Source organism: Lonchura striata, chromosome 7 (genome assembly GCF_050655825.1).
Source record: "Lonchura striata isolate lonStrDom1 chromosome 7, ASM5065582v1, whole genome shotgun sequence".
NCBI lineage: Eukaryota > Metazoa > Chordata > Aves > Passeriformes > Estrildidae > Lonchura > Lonchura striata.
In genome coordinates, this window is record NC_140709.1 from 24,464,635 (window position 1) to 24,487,823 (window position 23,189).

At 36.5% G+C, this 23,189-nt stretch overlaps 1 protein-coding gene across 1 annotated transcript in view; it reads left to right on the plus strand.

Moving 5' to 3' along the window:
- The first annotated feature begins 3,287 nt into the window (after positions 1 to 3,287).
- The window catches only part of DNAJC10 (DnaJ heat shock protein family (Hsp40) member C10), a 58,261-nt gene continuing 38,359 nt past the window's right edge, over positions 3,288 to 23,189 (plus strand). The window contains exon 1 of the mRNA XM_021531319.4: positions 3,288 to 3,436. The gene's annotated coding sequence lies outside the window, so the exon portion shown is untranslated. The remainder of the gene's footprint in view (positions 3,437 to 23,189) is intronic.

Below are 23,189 nucleotides of genomic sequence, written 5' to 3' on the forward strand. Positions count from 1 at the left end.
TTATTCTTAATAACTTTCTATAATGTTCAAGTGATTTTGTAAGAAAACTGATTTTGTAACCATTTGTCTCCATGAACATCAGCCACGCAAATAACACTACAAGTTTAACCACTCTTATCCCTTTAACCATCCTGATATTTCTGTATCTATCTTCCATTGACAAAAATATGCTTAATGAAAGAAGTGCAGTGTTCTCCTTTCCAAAACACAAGCTGGATTTATTAGCTTCACAGATTTATTAATGACATTACATGTAACATGATATAATTTGTTCTGAATTACATGGATACAAAAAGAAATATACTGAATGTTCTAATCAAGGGGCCCTTACACTTGGAGAAACACTGTGTTGAGCTAAGAAGAGCAAACTGCCTTTCATTTTTTTAGAAAAGGTATCTTAAAGAATGGCTTTGGTAGGTGAAAATTCAGTATCACACTAACTGTAAATTTATAAACTGTTCTAATTCAGATGCAAATTCATACAAATAGGAGTTTTTGAAATAATTTGTTGAATATATGTGATATCCTAAGAATATATTCTGACTACCTTTTTATAAATTTTCCTTTATACTCCCTGATATAGAGACCTAAACTTGGAATTGCTGTGATTCATTTTTTCTGAAAGGATTATATTGATATTACAATGTTATATTATATTATACGAAGTAAGTTGGTCATAGCTAGATTTAAAAGAAAAAAAGTACCATTTTATTTGCAGTTGGTTTTATTTATATACTGAGAACGTAACTTTTCCTAGAACCTAAGTAATACTCTGGTCTCTGAATGCAAATTGTTACAGAAATACAATTAACCTATCATGAGATTTTTTAAGATTCTTCTGAAATACTTAATCTTTTAATTTTTATATGTTACCAGTGATGCCATTTTGTTAGAGAAATGTATTTAGTAATAGGCACAGTGGAATTAAGTGTCACCCTTAGCACACCAACCTGAGAATCTGGAGAAGGATTTTCTTTTGTCATACACTGCCTGTAAGGCCTTGCCTAACTCAGTCTCCCCATGCCTTCAGTATGCGAAGATGAAGCATGTGTCCCATCATAGGTTTGCTGGTGTAATATTTAACTTTTTTATCCTTTCCTTGGCAAGTTGCTTAAAGAGGGAGAGGGAAATCATGATGCCAAAACAACCAGAAAAGGCATTTTTGCAGCTATCTGGTATGCATAACATCTAGAGTGGGTTTTGTTGCTGTTTTTCAGTTTCTTGGGTGGGAGGAATTTTTGGGGGGATGCAGAGGGGATTGTTTGTTTCTTGGTTTCTCTGGATTTTTTTAAATCTACAGTGCTAGAAATGCTGTGTTCGGATTGTCCCAAGTTTTTCCAAGTTCCTGTCTCACTCATTGCAATTCAATCTGGGTCCATCCAAGAGAATCCCACAGCAAACCCAATCCAACATTGTCTGGAACATCCAGACACATTTGCAGACATTGGACTTTCCAAGCTGCACGCACGGTATAACTCACATGGGGGATCTGGAAACACTCCTGCAAACTCTTGTCATAGCTGGATGTGAATAGAAATAAACCAAAACAAATCTTTCTCAAGAAAAACTCTGCTGTACCATCTGCTAAGGAGCACTTTGCTCCTTATGGTCAGTTAAAACACTGTGTAGTCCTTTACAAAGGCTTTTGCAGATGATGTTCTATCACTTTATACTGCCTCTGCAATAATGTTTTCCAAACTCAGCTGCCCATGAATTCTAAAATAATGTTTAACTGACCAAATATTTTAATGTGTGTAAACAGTCCTTTTGACCTAAGTGAAAAGGTGAACATACAGCTAGAACTATTGCAATACACTTTGATCCCTAACTAAGCTCAGTTTCTTTTCAAGTAAACAAACATTCATAGTCCATCACTACAACAGTTTTAAAATATCAAGTTTTATGCCCTACATGGGCCTCTAAAAATATCAAAACATTCAAAAGTTCAGGCATTTATACTTTGACAACTAATGTTGCAATTATATTACATTATATCTTTAAATATTATGCACCTCAAATATATCTTGAGACATACCTTAAATGTTTATTTTTGTATGCCTGTTTTAGTTTTCTGTGTTACATCACATTTTCTTTTTATTCCTGCTTTTCATCCACTTTCTGTTCCCCACTAACTGATCCACTGCAATTACAAGGGGGTCTAGGCCAGGTCAAATTAAGGACCACAAAACTCTGTGTAAACATTCAGATTCTGTTTACAAGATGGATCCAAGCAAAAGCTCCCAAGGTTAACTCTCACAAGAGGTATTTTACTTCAAGAGGTTTCTTTTCCCCTGAAGCAGAGCAAGCATGAAAATCAAGTTGTTTGAGTCTAAAAGGGAAACAGTTGCAGCAGAGCTCCTGCAGCCTCTCCTGCCATCAGCAAAGGCAGAATTCACCAGGAGCACCAGAAGGGGTTCTGCTATTGCACTGTTCTTGCACCTCATTACAGCTTGCATCATACTCAAATGCTTTTACTGGCCCCTGAAAAACAGTATTTTATTGGAAAAAAAAAAAAACCAAAAAAAAAAAAAAAAAACCAAAAAAAAAAGCAAAAAAAAAAACAAACAAACTCCAAAACCATTGAAAAACTGTTTCCTTCTGCTCTCATTACCAAGACTTATCTACTGTGCTTTGGGCTCCCTCTCACCTCTGCCTAAATAAACCTTTCCTCCTTTTGATATTTAATATCACCCAAGACTGCCAGATATGGCTGGGACGGCTATGCCATGAAGTGCACATTCTAAAAAGCTCCATTGTATTGCTTTTATCCAAAACCTTTGGAAACTGTGGTGGACACAGAATTTCATATCTGTATCCTGCTTAATGCAGATGAAGGTAAGAAAATTAGGTGAGTTTTTGTCTTACAATTTAAGTATTTCGTTTCATCAAACCACCAGGCAAGGTCTTTGGCCTAACTCCACATTAGAAACAGCATAAAATAAAGGACATGAAATATCAAATGTTATATTAATATATTACTAGAAAATTTGAATATTCTGCCATTTTCATAATTCACAGAAACTTGTTAAAAAATGTTCTCACTATCCACTTGCTGCCTCAGTACCTTTCATTTTTTCCAGGAAAAGTGCCCTGTTCAGAGTTATTCTCCTGGGAAACATGGATTTTTATTCCAGTCAACTCCCAGCTCAGTTAATTGCACAATGGATTGCAATAGGAGTAAGTCTACAGAGCTGAGGGCAGTATGTTTCCTCTCCATGTGTGTCAGAGGGATTTACTCCAGAGGAGCACTGACCTCATCCCTTGGATCAACCACCATTTAGTGGCTGGAAAGCAGTGTGTGTTCCTGGGGCAAATCTTATTTTGCCTTCACCCAAATGGGATCAAGTTCATGTTCTCCAAGACACATTCATAACACAAATGGAAGCCTGATAGCCAAGGAAGATTATGACTTCTGTGTCCCTCTGCAGGATCAGAGGTGAGTAAACTCAGAAACTCAGTCACCCATTTTTATTTGCCATTAAAAGAGTGCAGAGGTTTCCTGTGTTTGCTGTGACAAAGGCACAAGACCTACCAATACTTTGAGCACATCAAGTAACTTCTAGGAGTCAAGAAGCTGAGAGAAAAAGACCTCTTCAAAAATAGATTTTTTAATGCCATAAGAACTCCTACAATTGTCATTTGTTGGCCAACACCTTTTGCTGGAAAAATAAAATGGGAAAGAGAGAGACAATACATTCATGGTTCCTTAATTCTACAGTAAGAAGCCAGGCTAGAAGACAATTCCATGTAAAGGCTCTCCAAAAGAAAAAAAGCATTGGAAAATTTGGTGCAAATACTGTTTATTATCCTCATGTTGAAACTGTAATTTCTTTCAGAGTTAATCTAGAGGCAATGAATTAATAATGAATATTATTTAAATCATCTCTTGGGACATCTCAATTAAGATATGGAAAGTCACAAAAGCACCAAGAAAAAACAAAACAGATGCAATGATTTGCATAAATATAATTTGCTAAAATAATATTTGACTGGAATGCAGTTAAAATCTTAGGATCCTATATGTCACACATTGCTACATTCCTTTCTATACCAGCAATGCCCTGAGTTTTGCTCTGAAGACAGCTGCTATCATTTTTAAGGCCACCTAATAATTTTCCCTGAACATTCCTCAGATGTAAAAGCTATTTTCCACACTTAGTTTCCATAGATACAGTAGATTTTTTTATTAATCAGAATGATAGCCTGCAAACTGCTAAGCAAACATCATCAGAAAGCAGTTAATATTCCAAGCTGTGTCTGTTTAAACAGGGTCCCACTCTGATCACATTTAATTTTGGGCAATTAAGGCAGAGTGGAAGTGGACTACATGATATTTTCTAAATGGAGATTTTAATACTGTGGTTCAAGACAGAAACATGGGTCAGTTAGCACTTAGTGCTAATACTTACAGAGCATACTGAGAAAAACAATCAGTTGCTGCTTCAGGGAAGAAAAATCTCTGTCAGGGAGACCAAATTAAAGCATCATTTCATCCAAGTATTTGACTAAAATTGAATTTTAATCCAGGAAAGCTAAACAGATAAACCAAATACCAGAGGGGAAACAGAGCTCTTTATCTATGGAGTTAAACCAAACAAATCTGGAAACATGCATCCAAAGTAAAGGCTCCAGCATCTTTTGTTTAAACAGTGATTTGGATTTTTTTTCTGCCTGTCTCAATAGGCCAGTGAAGCAAAACAGATGGGCTAATAATTATTGCTGGGTTAAAGTTGCTACCTGGTCTGAAAAATCTCAGCCTTGCAACTCAGCATGTAAAGTATCTGAAAGACTCTGAAGAAGTAAAGGACTCATGAGTATTCAGAACTCAGAGACATTTTAAAACTAAGAAAAAGATAATTTTTAATCATATCCACAAGCATTCTCTTTCCTTTATCATCTCCAAATATCTGAACTGCTTAAGAATGAGAATGAGTTGATATCAAAAATATTTGCAGCAAGTGGAAGAAATGAAATAAAGTATGCTTTTGTAACAAAAAGAGGCAAAAGGAGAGGTGTTGCAGAAACACAGTATTAAAACTGGTTCTCTCCCTGGGGAGTGCTCATTAGCCAAGTAATTGATCCTCGTGTTGTGTCAAATACTGAAATATTCTGGCCCCTCTCATGTACTTATGTGGTTATATTTAGTGACTAAACCAGCAGAATGTTGGCCTTCCCAAAACAGACACATACCTGTGATCTGAAGCACAATGAAGCTTCATTTACTTTTCTGACAAAAATAATTTCCAGTTTCTTGGTGTAGCTGTGGCAAATGTATCTGTCATTATGTTAGTCTGACAGAAGTTTTTATTGCAACTTCTGAAGCAAGTCCACCACCAGTGGGCAGATATTGCTATGGCAACTCAGCACAAGTGCAGAAACTTCTGAAGGTGTTAGGCAACACAGTGCCATCAGCTGCTGATGTTGCTCGAGTTTAGTGCAGTTCATCTTGTCCACAGTCATCTAATCCGGTACACCAAAAATAGAGCTTTCAGCAAAGTGATCTGGAACCAAGCTGTGATAGAAAATTAACAAATTACAATGCAGTGGGGGAAAAAAAAAAAGAATGAAACAGAAAAGTGGCTCAGTTTTCTCTTTTGGAAAATCCAAAATAGAATAGCGAATTTGTTCAGTCGTTTTTTAAATGCAGGGCATGTAATTCTTACTAACACTTATATAATTAGTTGGAAAAATGTAATACAGATTTTTTTTTTAATTTTGTAAAATGAAAATTTCGAGAAGTATTTTTACTTTAGAACACTCGGTTCCTATCCCTGCAATAATTTTAATTTCACTTGCAGTGGTATATATAAAACAAATCTTAGTAACTTTCCTATTAAAATTCTTCACATAGTTTGAGAAAGGAAAATAATCAGAACTGACCTTCATTTTGGCTATTGCAAAAGTTAAGAAGGCTACAGAGAAGTGCTTTCTCTCACACAGGGGATGGCTCCTGCAGAAGAGTGCAATACCCTTCCAGAGGAGTGTGGACAAGCTCATGCTGCTGCTGCTGCCATGGGCTTGCTAAGTGAGGGAAAAAACCTTTAGTCTTTCTTTTTAGTGCAATGGAGCAATACATTCAAACACAACTTTTAAAGCAAGGACTAATCAGTGAACTACAAATTATTATCCAAATATTCTGTTCCAGCTGTCTTCTGTATAGTGAGCTGAGTATATTCTTGTAGGTCTGGAAAGAGACCAGAGGCAGTGCTAATACCTTGGAGAAGTGTTCCTCTACATCCAAAAGGAAATCCTAACAAAAACATCCAGGTTACTGCTAATTGTCAAAGAAAATGGAGAACACATAATGCCACAAAGACAACTGGGAAAAAGAATTAAATATGCAAAGTGCAAAAGACTGAATGAGACAAAATGAAGAGAGGGGTTACATTTATAGTTCACAGGCACACAAATGATTTTAGAATGCTGTAAGACACATGATGTAAAAGTGCCACAGTGAAAAAAGTTTTGATACTTCATTAAATATGGACAGGTTTCTGTGGATCTAATGCACCTAAAAATACTGAGTGGTTTACTCCCTGAAAGATCCAGCACTACCCTCCCTACAGGGGTGAGCACAAAAAAATGAAGACAATGGCAGATGCACTTGCTTAACTCTTCAAGTAAAAATAAGATCAGTTACAAGAGTTTTCAGAATTATCTCCAAGACTACATGGAACTCTCACACATTAGAGGCCTTCTGTCCTCAGCACCTTGAGGAGCTCTCCAATGCTCTTAATTACTTATAGTACTCCTGCAACATTACTTGCTTTAACTTTAATCAAAATATCCATGGAAAGCTCAAACGTCCCTACCTGAAGAGCAGGAGCATCTCACCTGATTAAGAGATTTCTTTTAGGAAGGTGACAATTTATTGGAGATTTTCTGTTGTAACATTTGAAATACAGCAGCCAACACAGAAAAAGTAATCATGAATGCAGTAAGTGTTATCTAAGGTAAAAAATATTTCAGGTTATAGATCCTGGATAGCATTCATCAAACTCTAGCTCAGCCTGACATTACTCTTCATTTCACAATGGCTATCCATTGGAAAAATATCTCCTGGCATTGAGTTCTTGTGGAAGGAGAGCAATTTCAGCTGCCTTTCCCTTCAATCAACACAAAACAAAACCTCACCTTTTGAAGCAGTCTCAAAAAATTCTTTCGAGCTAGAAAATTATCTAAAGCATAAATATCAACTGATTTGTGAACTCAGACTTCAACAAACCATGAGGAACATTGTGGAATTTTCCATAATCCACCAAAAAAGCTGAAGGTCAGTATAATTGTAACATAGTTATTAAATCAGTGATAAGAGAGATTTGTTTTAAAGCAAGGGGGCCTAACAGATTGCAAAGGTATTCAATATATTAATATTTCAGTAATTACTTTTTATTTCATATTGCATTAATTACACTAGTTACAATGTGAGTCATGAATCTATACGTGTTTCATTGATAACAAAATAACCAATCTGCTGAAATGTAAAAATTATTATTTTTGGCCCTTTTTTTTATTACATCATTTATTTCAGCAAAACAAAAACATCCACATAATAAATGTTTTCAAATGAAACCAACACTGAGTCTAAACATCTATGAATTTTATTTAGAGTTCAAAAATGAATTTATTGGCATAGTCTATTGCTGGACACTCTCCAAACATTTATTTTGCATAGGTATTTTTATTTGGCAGCTTGTGCTATTGAAAATATAAGCTAAGAATATAGAATAATAGGTAGTGTGTGATATTAACTGTTTCCTCTTACCTTTTCTTCCAATTTAAGTAAAATCACTACGATATAGTTCAGAGATCTTTTTTCCTGATCATGTCACAGGGGAAGCAGCTATTCTCGATCAGTTCTGTAGACCAGATTTTCCAAAGGCATCTGCAAAATGCTAGACACCAATATGGATATTCTTGGGTCCCTTCCCAATTCCACTGAAGTCTGTAATGAAACATAGATCTGCTTAGTAGTAGGAAAATCGAAGTCCTTATTTGAAAAACAAGTTTTAGAGAATATTATAGTATTCAAGCTATAAAATCTGCAATGAGGGATGCTAAAAACCACCTGTGCACTCACCGAGTATACAAAGGTACTGAGTGACAGTCATAGAAGCCTGCAATCCATATACAAAGTTTAGCATGTGAAACTGAAAACTCATCCTCTGCATACTTTTTTTTCCTCTGGCAGGCAAGGCTTCAGTGTGCTGGAGATTAAAGATCAATGAGTTCCTTATTTGAAAGCACAGAACCCATTTTTGGGTCCCCACCTTTGCTGCATTGATTTCAGACCATAGGCTCCTGGGAACACATTTGCTTTTTTCAGGATTTTACACCTTCTTGTGCCTTGTATCCAACCAAAAGTCTTGATCTTCACCACTCCCAGCTGATGGGCCTCCAGTTTCTAATAGAATGCTGACCCATAAAGGCACAACCTTACCTTTCCCAGTATTAAATTTCCTATTTCTATTAGTTTCACAAGGTCACAAAATTACTTTTATGCAATATGTTTATGATCACCCTCACTATTTTGCATCTCCTGACTTTGTAGCATGAATAAACTGAAATCAGTATATTCCTACTTTTATGCTATGGCTGTTAGTAAGAGCAAAGTCTGAGACCAGGCTGTAGGTTGATGTTTGGGAGTAGTATCTAATAATCTTACTACACTCTTTCAAATTTTACTTTCTCTTGGCCAATTTGTGTCTCTGTTTTCCAAAACTTTTCCACCTGTTTGTCCCCAGGTGATATTGCTTAATTATTCTGTTCTTTAAAAATGTGTTTAAGAGGATTTTTTGTTATTATTTTGATAACAATGGCATCTGCAGTCTGCTTCACTCCCTTCCTTCAAGTTCAGTTATATTAAACGTCAAATTACATAAAAAACCATCCACCTTCCATGGCTATCAGGTATCTGGAGAGGAAATAATTTTATTCTTTTTGGGTGACCTATTAAAAAATGTTTCAGTTTTCCTTTCAGATGTAGAAATCCTCATTTCATGTAGTTGTTTCTGCTAACCACACTTTTTTTGTGTCTACATTCTTCCTAAAAACTGAAGCCAAGTATTCATTTACATTTGGGGGCAATATTCACATTATCTTTAAACTCCAATTAGAAAATATCTGCTAACAGAGAATAAAGTCAAATGTAAAATTACATTTTTATGAGGTATTTCATTTCAGATATAGATTGTGAAGCAAGTGCTTCCTTCTCATGAACCCTGTAACAATCACAGAGCCATCAGGAATGGATGCCATTGAGATGTGAGTTTAGTAATTAGTGAGGACATGTAAGAAATTGCTTTAGGGACAAAAGAATGAGCTGAAGAGACACAGCTATTTAGTTCTAATTAAATAGAAAGGTAAGTAAAAGGAGCTATAGTATGAAGATTAATTTCTAAGTGAACAAACATTACTTATTAACAGAATGATTTGAAAATTAAAAATTCAAATATGGCAAACACTAGACATTTCTTTCAATTAATGATTCTCAACCTCCCTTTCCAGCAAACTGTCACACAGTACTGGAGTGCAGAACAGGGTCTCTCTTACATAAGGGGCACATCAATAGGACTGGCCATATGGTTGGGAAAACTGTAAGACATCAGTTACTATTTGCATCTCATGGATGTAATGTTTGCATTTTTCTCGATGGGAAGTATACATTTGCTTACATTTTTAGCTGTGATATGTCAATGATGTGCAAATATACATAAGGTAAGTCCAAGAAAAAATTCTCTCCCACCTCTTAGCTTCTTCTGATCACCTATAGACATCACTAGCAACTCTTACAAGTTACTGAAGCTCTCTGCATACATGGAGATTGCTGCTGCGACATGACTTAGAGTAGTCATTGATGACAAGGATTCATATTCCACTTGCACTTCAAACACAGAGGCAATAGACAAAGATCAGCCTAGAATTAAAACAGATCTAGTACAAAGTCTGGGTTGGCTCTATTGTGCACAAGAGAAAGAATAACAAACCTGTGACCCTGGTTTTCCCTACTGCATGTCCTGCAGCTGAAGGCAAGCCTGCACCCACACTGCTGAGGATCTAGATTAGAGTCTGCTCATCCATGGGCATTGATGGGCACAGCCACCATGAGGGCAGGTCCTGCCCCTGTGCCACCCTGTCCTCCAGGAGCATTGTGTACACCACAAACACCTCCAGGGGCTCCAGAACTGGGCCTTACCTACACTAATTCATACTAGCCACCTCACTAAGTAACAATACTACAAAGCTAAAAGTCATACTTAAGTCAGATATTACTCACTAAAGCAGCAACTGTACCAATCCTGAGTTCCAGGTGAGAGGATTTGGCTCTGGAAGTTAAACCACAGTCCACACTACAGGAGAAATGACAAGACAAGAGCAGAAGAGGTAAAGTGCTCTCCAACAGCAAGAGCCTCTGCAAACATTCTATGTGAGTCATTAGGAATTATTCTTAAGATGAGTGGAGAAAGTTGAGTCATAAATGACTCATCCACTTAGCAGATGGGAGGCAAGCATATATGAAATTTGGGACTGCCACTTAGTGAACATCATGAGCCACTAATTCCCAGTCTGCTTCACTTCCTGCCACAAAACAGGGAGCATATAGAGCGATGGAAGCAGAAGCAATATACCTCCACCTTCTGCTATAAGGTGTATTGCAAATGAAAGATGTTTAGAATACAAATTCCATCTCCATTTAGCTACCAAGCAAGGAGGAATGTTGACTGGCTTTATCAAAACAAGGCTCACATCTTGACTTTGACATACCTGTAAGAGGTAGAGAGTAAAAATTCAGGAAATGAAAAAGATTTTGTCATGTCTGCCATGTTGCAGATAACTTCTTAGCTATTAAATATAAATAGATGATGTGCTACCAAAACAAAAAAGCTCATTAAAGACTGGTAAGCAAAGACAGACATCTGTAACCTTACAGAAATCTATAACTCTTTCAATAAAACTGGAAAATCAAGGCAGAGAGAAGGAAACGGCTACTCATCTTCTCTGTTGCTTGCCAAATTTTGGGATTATGCACTTCATGTTTCAGAACCAGAAATCTCAGAAAGCAGAAATAGCAACTTGAGAATGTGGATTTATAGGGAATTTCAAATACCTTAATTTGACCTCCTCCCTCCTGAAAGCTTCTCTTCACTGCCTGTGTACATTCTGGAAAGTCCATAACACCCAATCCAGTCCCTGAAGCCCTAAGCAGTTTGCTTTGACTGCAAAGCTACAATAAATCAGCTTCAAGCTGACATCTAAAAATAAAAAGCTCATCATTTGTCAGAGTCTGACAGTTCAAGGTTAGTCAAGGGCCCATCAGCCCTGTTTTACTTATTTACTAATAGCTTAAGTCAGAGCTGTAAGGATTTTGTCTTCATTCTCATGGTCCAAACATTCCAGATTTCTACCTGAGTGACTGCAGCAGCCTCCTTGGCAGAGAGTTATTCTGTAGCTTTAATGAAACAGTAACCACTTGACACAGCCTTGCACTGACAGTTAAAAAATGTAGCTTCTTTGGCAATGAAAAGTATTTGGAAATCAGGGTTTGCTAGGTGCCACTCTAGACCTGAATTTAAACCTCAGCTGTGGTCACTCCATAGATGGGTATGTCCTTCCAGTCACAGTACAGACACCCCACTATAAGCACGTTACAAATATCCATAATTCCAGTCAAAATCCCCACATTATTACTTGTCATAGGCACAAAAAACTGTTTGACATTTATTCCAGTATGACTTAATATACCATAAAGTTAACAATTTTAGCTGGAATACCATATGTAATTCCTGATAAAAGCATCACCATTAAGAAAATTCAGCTACAGAAGGAGATTTCACAGTAATTAAAAAGAAAAAAAAAAAAAAAAGCACTCAGAGTTTTTGGTGGTCTGTGACACTAAATAGCATCGCATATATTCTGACCAATCCAAACATTTAACTTTTTGCCTTAAAAGACTTGGGAATTCATCTGCCTGATGTGAAGAATTAAAACCATTTATTCAACCTTGGCCTCAAGTGAGACGTTCTCCTGAATTGGAGTTTGCTTAGCAGACTACTGCTAAATTTTCCAGAAGATGGTGTTTTATTAAAGCACAGTCCTGGAAGTCAAAAGACCTGGAAGGTATTGCTTTTTCCCTCTCCCACTGAGCCCTACCTTAAAATAAGATGTAATGTTTGTACTTTGGCTTTTTTATCTGTGAAAGATGGAAGTGTAAAGCAATTCAAAACTGTATTCAAGAATTTCAAGTCCATATGTAACTACTGGAAATGGAATATAAGAACAAAAAGTTAACACTTTTTTTGAACTGAATGCTTTAAAAATATTAGAAATAAAGATTTACAGAATCTGTCAGAATAACAATTTCGCTTTGACTAGTCAAAGTGTTAACCTAGTTAAAATCTTTAAAGACTCATTGAAATCCTCAGAAAAGTGACCTCTCTGGCAGAACAGGGAACATCAGAAACTCTGGAAAGAACAGAGGTCTGTCTTCCTGAATTAGCCTCTTCCTTTCTTGTCCCAAGGACAATCCAGTAATTACTCAATTTTCCCTTAAGGTACCAGAAACTGAGTGACTCAAAAGTAAACTGGAGTTTCTTTAAGCCTGGAGTATGTTTTACTAGAGAGCAGATACTACAAAAGCAGCCAGTGGGAGCCAGGTTGCCTCCTAAAGCTATCTGGAATGAACATGTGCTGCTCAGATTAAATGCAGCCCTTGATATGGCCACAGAAGCTACGTAAAGCTACCCAGGATCTAAGGTCTCCTGCTGTTGTTAATGACTCATATCCTGTATTTTTCACATAGGACTGCAAGTTCCAGCTATTTATGGAGCAGCCCATTAAAAATGTCTTTTCATGAAGAAAAAGTGCTGTCAGTCACCATTCAGGAGTTGATGTAGGAGGCCAGCTAGCATGTTAGAGAAATTACCAGAGAAAAACACTACAATCACAAAGAGCCAAACATTCTCTCTTGATCTCTTTGAGATAGCAGATGCATAGTCATAACCAGCATCTTTTGTCTCTGAAGATTTTGTTCATACACAGATCACCAAAGAAAAAATAAAGAAGAAAAAATATGGTATGAACTATTACAGTCCACTCAGTTCTGTGTATCTCATGGACAGATCCACTCTTCCCTCCATTCTGCCCCAAACTGCAGCATGTGAGAACACTGACACTGCTGTGAACTGGATTGGGAAAGAGCAGAGTGTGCCTGTACCTGCTGCTGACTCACATTGTACTCAACATCTTCCAGGAAAAACAGGGAGGGAATGCTACTTAAGTACAAAACTATAATTTACATTCATTTCATTAGAGCCTTAACTATCTAATCAAATAATTATTTGTCCAGTTAAAATGAATTATCAGTGTTGTAGTTAGAATTTTACTGAGTCAAAACTGAGATGCACAAGCTTCCTACTACCTACCGATTTCTCTCCGATGTTACATTCAGTTTTTCACTGCCCCTTTGGGTCCTAAGGTCAGTCACTTCTGTCTACAGGTACATTATAGTGAGTCCTCAATGTCCCAGATCTTCACTGGTGAGAGAATGTTGATGGGGAAGAGGAAGGGGAGAGTCTTTCATTTTCCAAATAAGGTGATAAATTACATTAATTACTTCTTCCTCCTCACCCTATGGATCACTTCACACTGTTTTTGTACATTTTGTAACATGCTTTTACACCTTGTTTTTTCATAACAAGTTTCTACCTGGTAGTTAACTCCCATAAACATTTTATCCAGTGGGAGAAGAACAACTACAGCATTACTACACTATAGAAAGTTAAAAATAATACCCACAGTTATTGATGTCAAAGTTCGCTTATGAACTGACTCCACAGTGTATTACAAAAATTAAAAGACATTTCCAGGTAAGTGTTGCCCTTTCTCCATACAAGTGGAATAAATTTTAATAGATGTCTTGTTTTTTCAGTTATAATTTTTGACTATTTTATCTAAACAAATCATATTTCATAATACATACAACAAGAGTTCCCAGTTGCACAATGCAATTAGTTTCAAAGTAGTCCCTGACTGCTCACGGATGTTTTATAAAATCAAATCGGCCCTTTAAAAACATCACCAGGTACTACAGTTTACAAGTGCAGAGTATCAGTCATTTAAGGAAATTAGGGGTTAGGAGACTTGAGTATGATATTGATTGATCTCTCCAGGGCAATATTCTGCCACCACTCCCCTTGAAATTGGCAGGAATTCTGAATGTTTGTCAATAACAGATATTATGCCATTATTAAAAGCCTTAGGGATGATGTATACAGAGGAAAGAAAAAAAAAATTGAGATCATTCATAACAGGATTACTGACAGTGTAAACACAATCCAATACAGGAACTATGGTACTCTTCTTAGAAGGAAATTTTCACAGAATCACAGAAAGATCAAGGGTGGCTGGATGGGACTCATCAATATCATCCAGCTCAAGCAAGGTCACCTACAGTACTTTGAGCAAGATCACGTCCAGTCAGGATTTGAATATCTGTGGGTATTATTTCTATAACTTCTCTGGGTAACCTGTGCCAGTGTGTGACCACAAACTTCCTGACAGAAGCTGACAGAAGTGCTTACAAGACTGCCCATCCTTATTAAGACTTGATCCAAGTAAGATAAACTATATACGTCTGTGCTGCCAGATCTTTGCCCATGCAGTGTTGAAGGGGAAATTTTAATTCTTTTTCACTGTGAAGTAGTGAAGATCAGTTCTGACATGCTGGCCTTTGGAGACACAAAGGAAGCATCTGCAACCTGTATGTACAGCCTCTGACCAAAATATTTACACCTAGAAGTGATGAGAATGGGAGATGAATGATGAGTTGCCACTATCTACTTATGGAGCCTAAGGATTACTTTATGAGCATAAAATACATGCATTGCTTTTATCTAAAAAAGTTACACAGATTCAAACTGCAAAGAGGATAGTGTAGAAAAGGCCAGCATAGAACTCCGACTCTGATTCTAAACTAAGATCATTCATGTCAAAAGACACAAGGAAGGACCAAAGAAAAAGACAACTGCACTACTCAGTAAAACAAATATTGCCATTGGCATTGACAGAAGAAATCAGTTCTCAGGTCCACTCCATGTACATGACCACTCCAATTTCTGGTATTCTGCAATATTCTTGACTGTGGGATGACCCAAAAGGAAAGAAAGAATTTCCTAAACCTGAATTCCTGCAGTCCCATCCTGGGGGAAACTAGATCAAAAATAAAGCCAGGGAAGAGTAAGGCAGGAGAAAAAAAAATTAAAAAGAAAGGTGGCTTCAGGAAGTCTCTAGTCCCAGTTCCTGCTCTAATCCAGGTCAGCTATGAGGTTAGGCTGCTCAGAGCTTCATCCAGGTTAATTTTTTCCAAATTAAATTTGTAAATGACTCCTCTGAGGTATATATATCTGCAGAGAAACTGGCAAACTATCAGAGTATAGCTGATTTACAGTCTACAGCTGAACTAGAAAAAAAATACATGGAAAATGATAGCACAGAGGTCAACAGATAACTCAGGATTCAGACACTTCTAAACTACTATGAAACTTCCTAGATCATTTGAATAGCATATAAACATGGGAAAATGAATTCCGATTAATTTGTGCACAATGCTGGACTCCATGGGACATATTTGAAATATTGTGCTTTAGAGAACTTTATCCTCTGTCATACTTTATTGCAGCAATAAAGCAATTTATATGGCTTAGACTTTAAGGCTCATCCTTTAAGATTTCTACTTCCAAACAGTTATGCAGTCTGGCCCACAGGACTCTTAACCTGATGTTCTTCCACCACAATAGTATTAATCAGAATAATGTCTTTAGTAAAATAAACTTTTCTGAATCATGTGTTTGGCCAAATCCTCTTCAGTGCCAGAGGAACACAAGGCAGAAAACAAGAATGGGATAGAGATGTTCTGCCTAAGGCCACAGTGCTTCTGCTTTTGGCCAGACTATTCTGGAGATGCAAAATAAAATCGTTGCATAACATCTGGGAATCCTAACATATACCCATATTCTACCAGAGACCAATTACAACAGTTTCACATTTAGACAATATTGCATAAGCAGAAACACTAAAATGTCAAAAAGCATTTGGGGAAAAAACTTCCTGAATTTTCCAAAGCTTACATTAGCTCCAGTATGAAAAAAAAATATCAGGTAGCATTTGAGAGTTTGCAAAATCTCTAGGCAGGGAAAGAAAAGTCAAAACAGTTTAAACAAACAAACAAAACCAGAAGTCACAACACACTGGTCGTTGTCATGTTTCCAGATCCTAGTTCTTGTAATCAGGTTTACCTGAAAAATTTACTATTTTAATGTTAAAAATTAGAAAATAGCAACAAGTGGATAACTCAATTATTTTTATTTTATTTGGTCTTCAGTACATGTACTTTATAGAAACCATTAGCAACAGCTTATGCGTTATCATGCAAAATTTCCACTGAAAAGCCTGTGCTCATGTGCTTGCAGTGAAATATGCAAATATAACTCCTGGGAGCATACAGCTGATGGAAACATTGCAGTGTGAAAAATTGTATACATCCTACACCAAATGCTTTTGTTAATCCTCTGCCTATTCAATTAATTCCTCAAATATCTCAGAGTCTAATTCTATTAATAGTTCTAACATTTACTAGTCATATAAATAATGATCAAACAAATGGCCAAAGAAAGTAAAATAATCCATTAGTGCACTTCATTTGACCTTAAATTACCATCCATCCAAAGATTCTATGTATTTAAATTTTTTAATATCATCACCCACACAGTCTCTAAAACATAAAAGAATTAAAACTAAAATTAGAAAGAAATCACTAAATAGTTCTTCATAGGTGTGTCTAAATTTATCTCTTCAGAAGGTATGAACAAGCAGGAAGGACTCATTTTTAGCAGCATTTTGAAATCCATGTTCCAGAGACTGGTTTGTGACTCTGAACTGATGCCATGTAAATGACCCTTTGCTTGATCCAATTGATTAAGATATAAAGGACCCATAAACTGATTCATCATTGGCAGTGATTGTCTCTCAAGTACCTGGACTTAATCATCAAGATGTCTCTCACATTCTCTTTTGTTATACTCTCATTTCATTGGTTTTTGTTCCTATTACAGAAATTCTGCAATTCTAATGACAAAATTCAGAACTTAATCTTCTAAATACCTGTCTTCTTTCCCCAGCTCCTTAAAAACATCCAATGCTCACACTAATCCCAAGACTGGAAAAGTTGATGATATCTTAAGGTTGGAGAGAATATAAAAGGGAAAAATAGGAGAGAAGCATCCTGAGGGAAAACATTCTAAGATTTGCTGCCAAGGAAGTTCAGAATATTTACATTTCATCATGCATCTTTTCAATTTTGGTTGTGTCTAGCTCTTCATATCTTTGAAAAATTACAATAATAGAAACATCATCTAGCAATAGCTTCATTGAAGAGTCCAATATATTTCACACAGACCAGTGATAAATTACATACTTTGTAAAAATGTTGTTGCATATATGGGATTAAGCGTTTCTTACTTGAAAGAATTATCAAAAGTTACAAGGAATACTGCATTAAAAATGCTACCTTAGTGCAAGCATATCTAGGCTGCTTTATATTGCTCTTATGGTTAAACTGAGGTCCTATTATTCCATTTACCAAAACACAATCATGAGTCTTTCTCACCCTCAAAAAAAAGAAAGGAATGATCTTATCCCTGGATAGGCTCATGTCATAAGAATAAATATATAAATCAAACTAATTAGAGATTCAGAAAATATTCTGAAAGTTTTAGAGGATTTGCAAACATTAAATTGCTGGTTGAAAAAGAGTCAGTCACATATTTATACCACAGAAATACCTTGACTGAACAAAGACCGTAACTTCTTCCCTTCACGTAGGGAAGAAGGGTTTCCTTCTTTTCTACCTTCTCTTAACTTGGAATTCAGTTTTCCCTACATTTAGTCATGCAGGGATAAAGACTTGCATAAAACATTAACTTTTGCACATTAAAAAAAAAAAAAAAAAGTAATTTAGCTCTAAAAACCTCCCAAATGCTAACTCAGAGACCTCTTATTTGGATATACACTGAGAACAGAAGCAGGCATTGACTTTAATGACTTTAAAAGCCTTTCTGTTTCTTTTGCTTCTCCCTGGAAATCAGCAGCAAGCAAGGAGTAAGCAGTTCTGCCTGGCATTTCACTTGCAAGTATGTACTATCACAGACCAGCAGGAACACTGTAACATCCCATTTCCACAGAAAGCAGCAGTTCTTCACTCCAGACCAGCTCCGTAGCATGACACATCTGGCCACAAGTCAGTCAGATTGCACTTCCCCATAAAGAGATGCTCAGGACGTTGGAGGCAATCTGTTTGAGTGCTAGGACTGGCTAAGAAACAAATTGGTTTTAAAAAATATAGAGGCTCCAGCTCTGCTGGATCTTGTTTGGATCTGTCGTTGTCACTCCTAAAAGCTACTGCTATGTCACCACAAAACTAAAATCTCACTAAGAAAATCACAGAGTTGGGATAAACTACTTCTGAACAAAGGAGGAGCAGCAGCAGCAATGACAATCCTTACTGGCAGATGAACTGAGAGGCCAGACTCAAATGTGCATCTTGGGCTGTGGAAGATAATTGGCATGCCTAGAACACAGGCATTAAATTGTTTCCTTTAAGAGATGGATACTTTTAGAAGAAAAGATTTCTGATGATGGCAAGGAGCAATAATCAACAGGCAAGAAAAATGTCTAATACAATAAATATGTGCATTAGCAACCAAAGATTGAACTAGTGAAATAAATGAAAAATAGTATCTGCAATACCATTAATAGCAGAGCTTATCTCTCCTGGAGGCCCACTTGCTTTTTTTCTCTCATTTAAAGCTCCTCAGCATGACTGTGAGTGGCTTTCTGTTGCTGCAGGGATGAGGTAAAATGCCTGTGCACACAAGATACCTCTTCCCCTCACACAGCAACAGATCTTTACTTTCAGGAAAGGAAGTTCTCAACTGCCTTGCTTCACTCTCCACAGCCATAGAGCCCTGGTATAATGGACCTCCCAGGGAAAGCAGAGCAGTGACACTAGATAAAGTGAGAGACACTTCCAACCCAGACAGACATAAGTGATAACAGTCACAAGTGCAACCACTTCAACTCTTTAATGCCAGAAAGTAAAGCATGTGCTTCAATGGAGCACACAGCTGCCTAAAGGAACAAGCTCCTTCCCCATCCCCTAAGCAGTGTCAGACTGCTGCTTCCCTTGTCTTAGTGCCAGCATTTGTGAAGCTTCATGGTGAGTTTGTCAGCAAACTCATTTGAATGGAACTAAGTAAAAAGCAATCCATAAAATCAGCATAGTTCCTTGCTCCAGCATACTGTGTGCTCCCTTGGCAACAGCTCCCAAGGACAGGACAAAATGCATGGCAGAGGATGAAAGGGAAGGCAGGATCTCTCTTTTTAATAAAAGCCCAGCTAAAAACTGCTGAATTTAGAGACATGGTGTAAGTTGAACACTCTGAAGGGAAACTATAGCTGTGGACTGCACATCTTCTATCCTCAACTAAGATGTGCTGTAAAATAGATCACAATTTCCCTAGTAATTAAAACCAGAACTACTTGGTTCAGTAAAACATCTTTGATTATAGAGGAATGCTTGTGATCTTCTTTAAACACATCAGTTTACTGAAGTGAAAAGTAACACTGTTCCTGTCTTTCTAGAGGTGAAACTTATATAAATGGTGCACACTTCACAAAACAGAAAGCCTGCTCTGGAGACCAAAATAGTAGCTCTGCAGTCAGTGTTCCAAAACACGAAAGCAGCGGCTGGGTATGCTATTAAATGAATCATAGCTGGGGAGTGAATTAATCAACGTAAAAACCTTGATGCATAAAGTAGAGAAAGTAACAATTCAAACTGCAGATCCTTTCATTTCATTGCTTTTTCAATGTATTTCCATGGTACAGCCACTCTTTCACATCATCTCTGTGAGGCATCATCATTGCTCAGGGCTCCTCAGGGAAGCTAACCACATTTGAACCACATCAGTTCCACATCATTTGGATATATCTGCAAGCAAAGCTTTTCAATTTCATTATTGACCAAAGTGCACAATCCAATCTCTTGAATTCTATTTTTTATGTAGTCATATTTTTTTTTGTATTCAAGACCAATATGATAACTTAGCATGTAGAAGTGGTTATGCAAAACTCTCTATTTCTACCATAAGAGGGTGCGGGTAAGAACTTGTGCCATTCAACAAGAAACTTGAATGCAGAAAAACACAGCTTATGTTAAAATGTCATTCCTATGACATTTTTGCCTTTTTTGGAGATGCGTGGCTTGTTTAAAAGATACAAGCACTTTGGAGCCCACAGCTCCCCAAGGAAATGGAAATGTGTCCAATTCCTTGCAGTTGCAGAAAAGCACAAAAACCTCAAAGATCAAATCTTACCTTTTTGTTTGATTACTGCTGAATGACAACTTTAGGAACTTTTACTCCTTGAACAACTTTTTTTCCTATACAATTTCCTCTCCTAAAACATCCTATCAACTTGACTTCTCATTAAATAAAACTCATCTTGTTCTACTGAACTTGGAGAGCTGCAATGAAGAAGTATTCTCAAACCTTGTAGCTGATTTAGACTGCTAAAAAAATCCTTTATAAAATGTTACAAAACCTGCGATTACACCAACTCCATTTGCAGATGCTTGATTGCAACTGAAATGAAATTCAGGAGGAATTCAACTATGCATAAGGATTTAATTAAATCCTTCGAATACTTGACATTATAGATACATAACACTGAATTTGGATCCCAGAATTTCTTATATTTCAGCTCTGTGTGTTGAATGGAATTCAGTTACATATTCAGTATTAGACATGAAAGAAAACAGGAAGAATTACTAGTATAAGTGCCTGGCTTTAGAGCAAGCTGACTTTGAAAAGGATGCAAAAGGCATTTACAGACAGTATTAGGCTATCTCGAGCAGGACTGCTGTAGTGCCCCTACTTGGATAATGAAGGGCAACACCTTCAAGGAAATGCCTTGGATAGCTATATCCCTATATCCTCCCATTTTCTAACTGACAATGGCATTTACTTCCAACTGGAAGTTTCTCCTTTTATAAAGTGACATCTCCAATGTGATCAATATATCATCCACCTGGCACTCAGTAGACAAAAGAATTAGTGGCTAAAAACACTAAATCTACATATCTTTTCCAGGTTATAGAACTCTTGGTATTTTGTTCTTCAGTGAAAAAAGGGCATGGCTTTCTGTCTTCTTCCACCAGTCTACACACAGGTTTTCTCCCCATCTTTGCCCCACTCATTCTCATTCAAGCATTAATAATAAAAGTGGCCCTGGTTTCTCCCAGAATTTTAATCTCACCAGCCCAGTACAAAGGTGTTTTAAGCTGTAGACAGCCCCAATTAAAAAAAAAAAATTAAAAAAAAAATAATAAAAAAAAGCAGGTTTGTACTAATCTCGCTACAACATGCAATACAGAACATTAAAGTCACTCAACTCAGACTCTGGGGCAAAAAGGCACACCCCTAAAAGCTCTTTTCAAAACTATATATAATCTATGTATTAATCAAAAAGGGAAAATTTTGTGGAATGGTTTCATGATACCCACTTTTTTCTTCTAAGTTACAGAACTGTATGTGGTGTACAGATTTGAACTACTGTAGTGGAACAGACTGATTCTATCCTATTAAGAATGAAACAGTAAATGTCAATGTCCATAACTCCATGGTAGAAATACAACTGCATTTCACAGGTAATTTTTTTTTTTAATTCTAAAATAACAAAATAGCCTTTATCATTGCAGCACTTAAAAAAAAAGAGCAAATTAAACACATATATTGATTTCTGTCACCTGTAACATCTAATGCAGCACTCCTGTCTCCTAATTTAAGCACTCCTCTTCTGTTCCCTGTGGCACCACTCTGTTAACATTAACCTGCCTGTGATTCCTGTATCTGCAGAAACACACACTTGTTACTGTGGTTACTCTTGTTAAACAAACTTGCACCCATCACATCACAGCTCTGTACAGGGCGTTGCAAGGCCTATTAGCATTGAGTAATACTTAGAAACAACTACTTACCCAAAATTATATGACAAGCATATAACACTATAGCTAAAAAATAGGATCTTCTTTGGATTAAAGTATCAATGATTCCACAAAAAGCAGAGGACACCAAGTTTGCAGTTGTCTATCATATGTACAGTTATAGACATGTAAATACACACGTACACATAGATATGTGTATATATGTATCGCTAAAAAGTCTACTTTTTATAGCCAGTCTGATTCTCTAACATATTACACCAATGAACAAAGGGATAAAGATCGCTTGCATTCACCATTTGCAATAGATCAATTCTATTTTTAGAATGGCAATACAAAGAGATCAAGTCAAGACTAAATTATCCATAGTTTGAGGCTGAACTTGCATCCCATTTATTTATACTTGCTAGACAGTGCTGTAGTCTCTAAAGAAAGCACTTTCTCAATTTCTGCATGTGCATTCATCTCATTTGCAACATATTCAAAAGACCAGGCTTTATCTCTCATGATTGCTTTTTGAAAAACAGAACAATGATCTGACTAGCAATTTGCTCATGCTGCAAGTAACACAGTCTATCTGTCCTTTCTAAACAAGCATAGAACACATTTAATCAAGAAACCTTAGACCATGCTGTTAATCAGCACTGGAACATAATTCATCAGTACCTTCTACCAATTTAATTTTAAAAAATTATTAATTAGCTTATGGAATTACAATTATATAAAGAAGAAAATATGACATTATTTGACAAGAGAAATGCTAGACATAACTCTTACTCATCTTTGGATACGCAAGATTCTGAAAGTACTTTGAAAATTAGACTTGCATGTAACGTGAACTTTTCTAAAGTGAACAATTAATGTTTAAACTAGGCTAAGAGATATATTTTTTAAGACAATCTGTCAGTTTTTGCAGTGTCCCTTGAGTATTTATAAAAAAAATATGTGACTATATAAAATGCACATGGCTAACAAATATTTGGGAAAAAAATGTAACTTTTGATTGCATAAGTAGCAATAGGATATTTGCTACACATGGCAGTGGAGAATTCACCTGCCAGCATTAGCACCTGGGACATAAGGTGAAGGGTATAAAATATAACACATTACTTAATGTTAAGGTTTAGAATATATT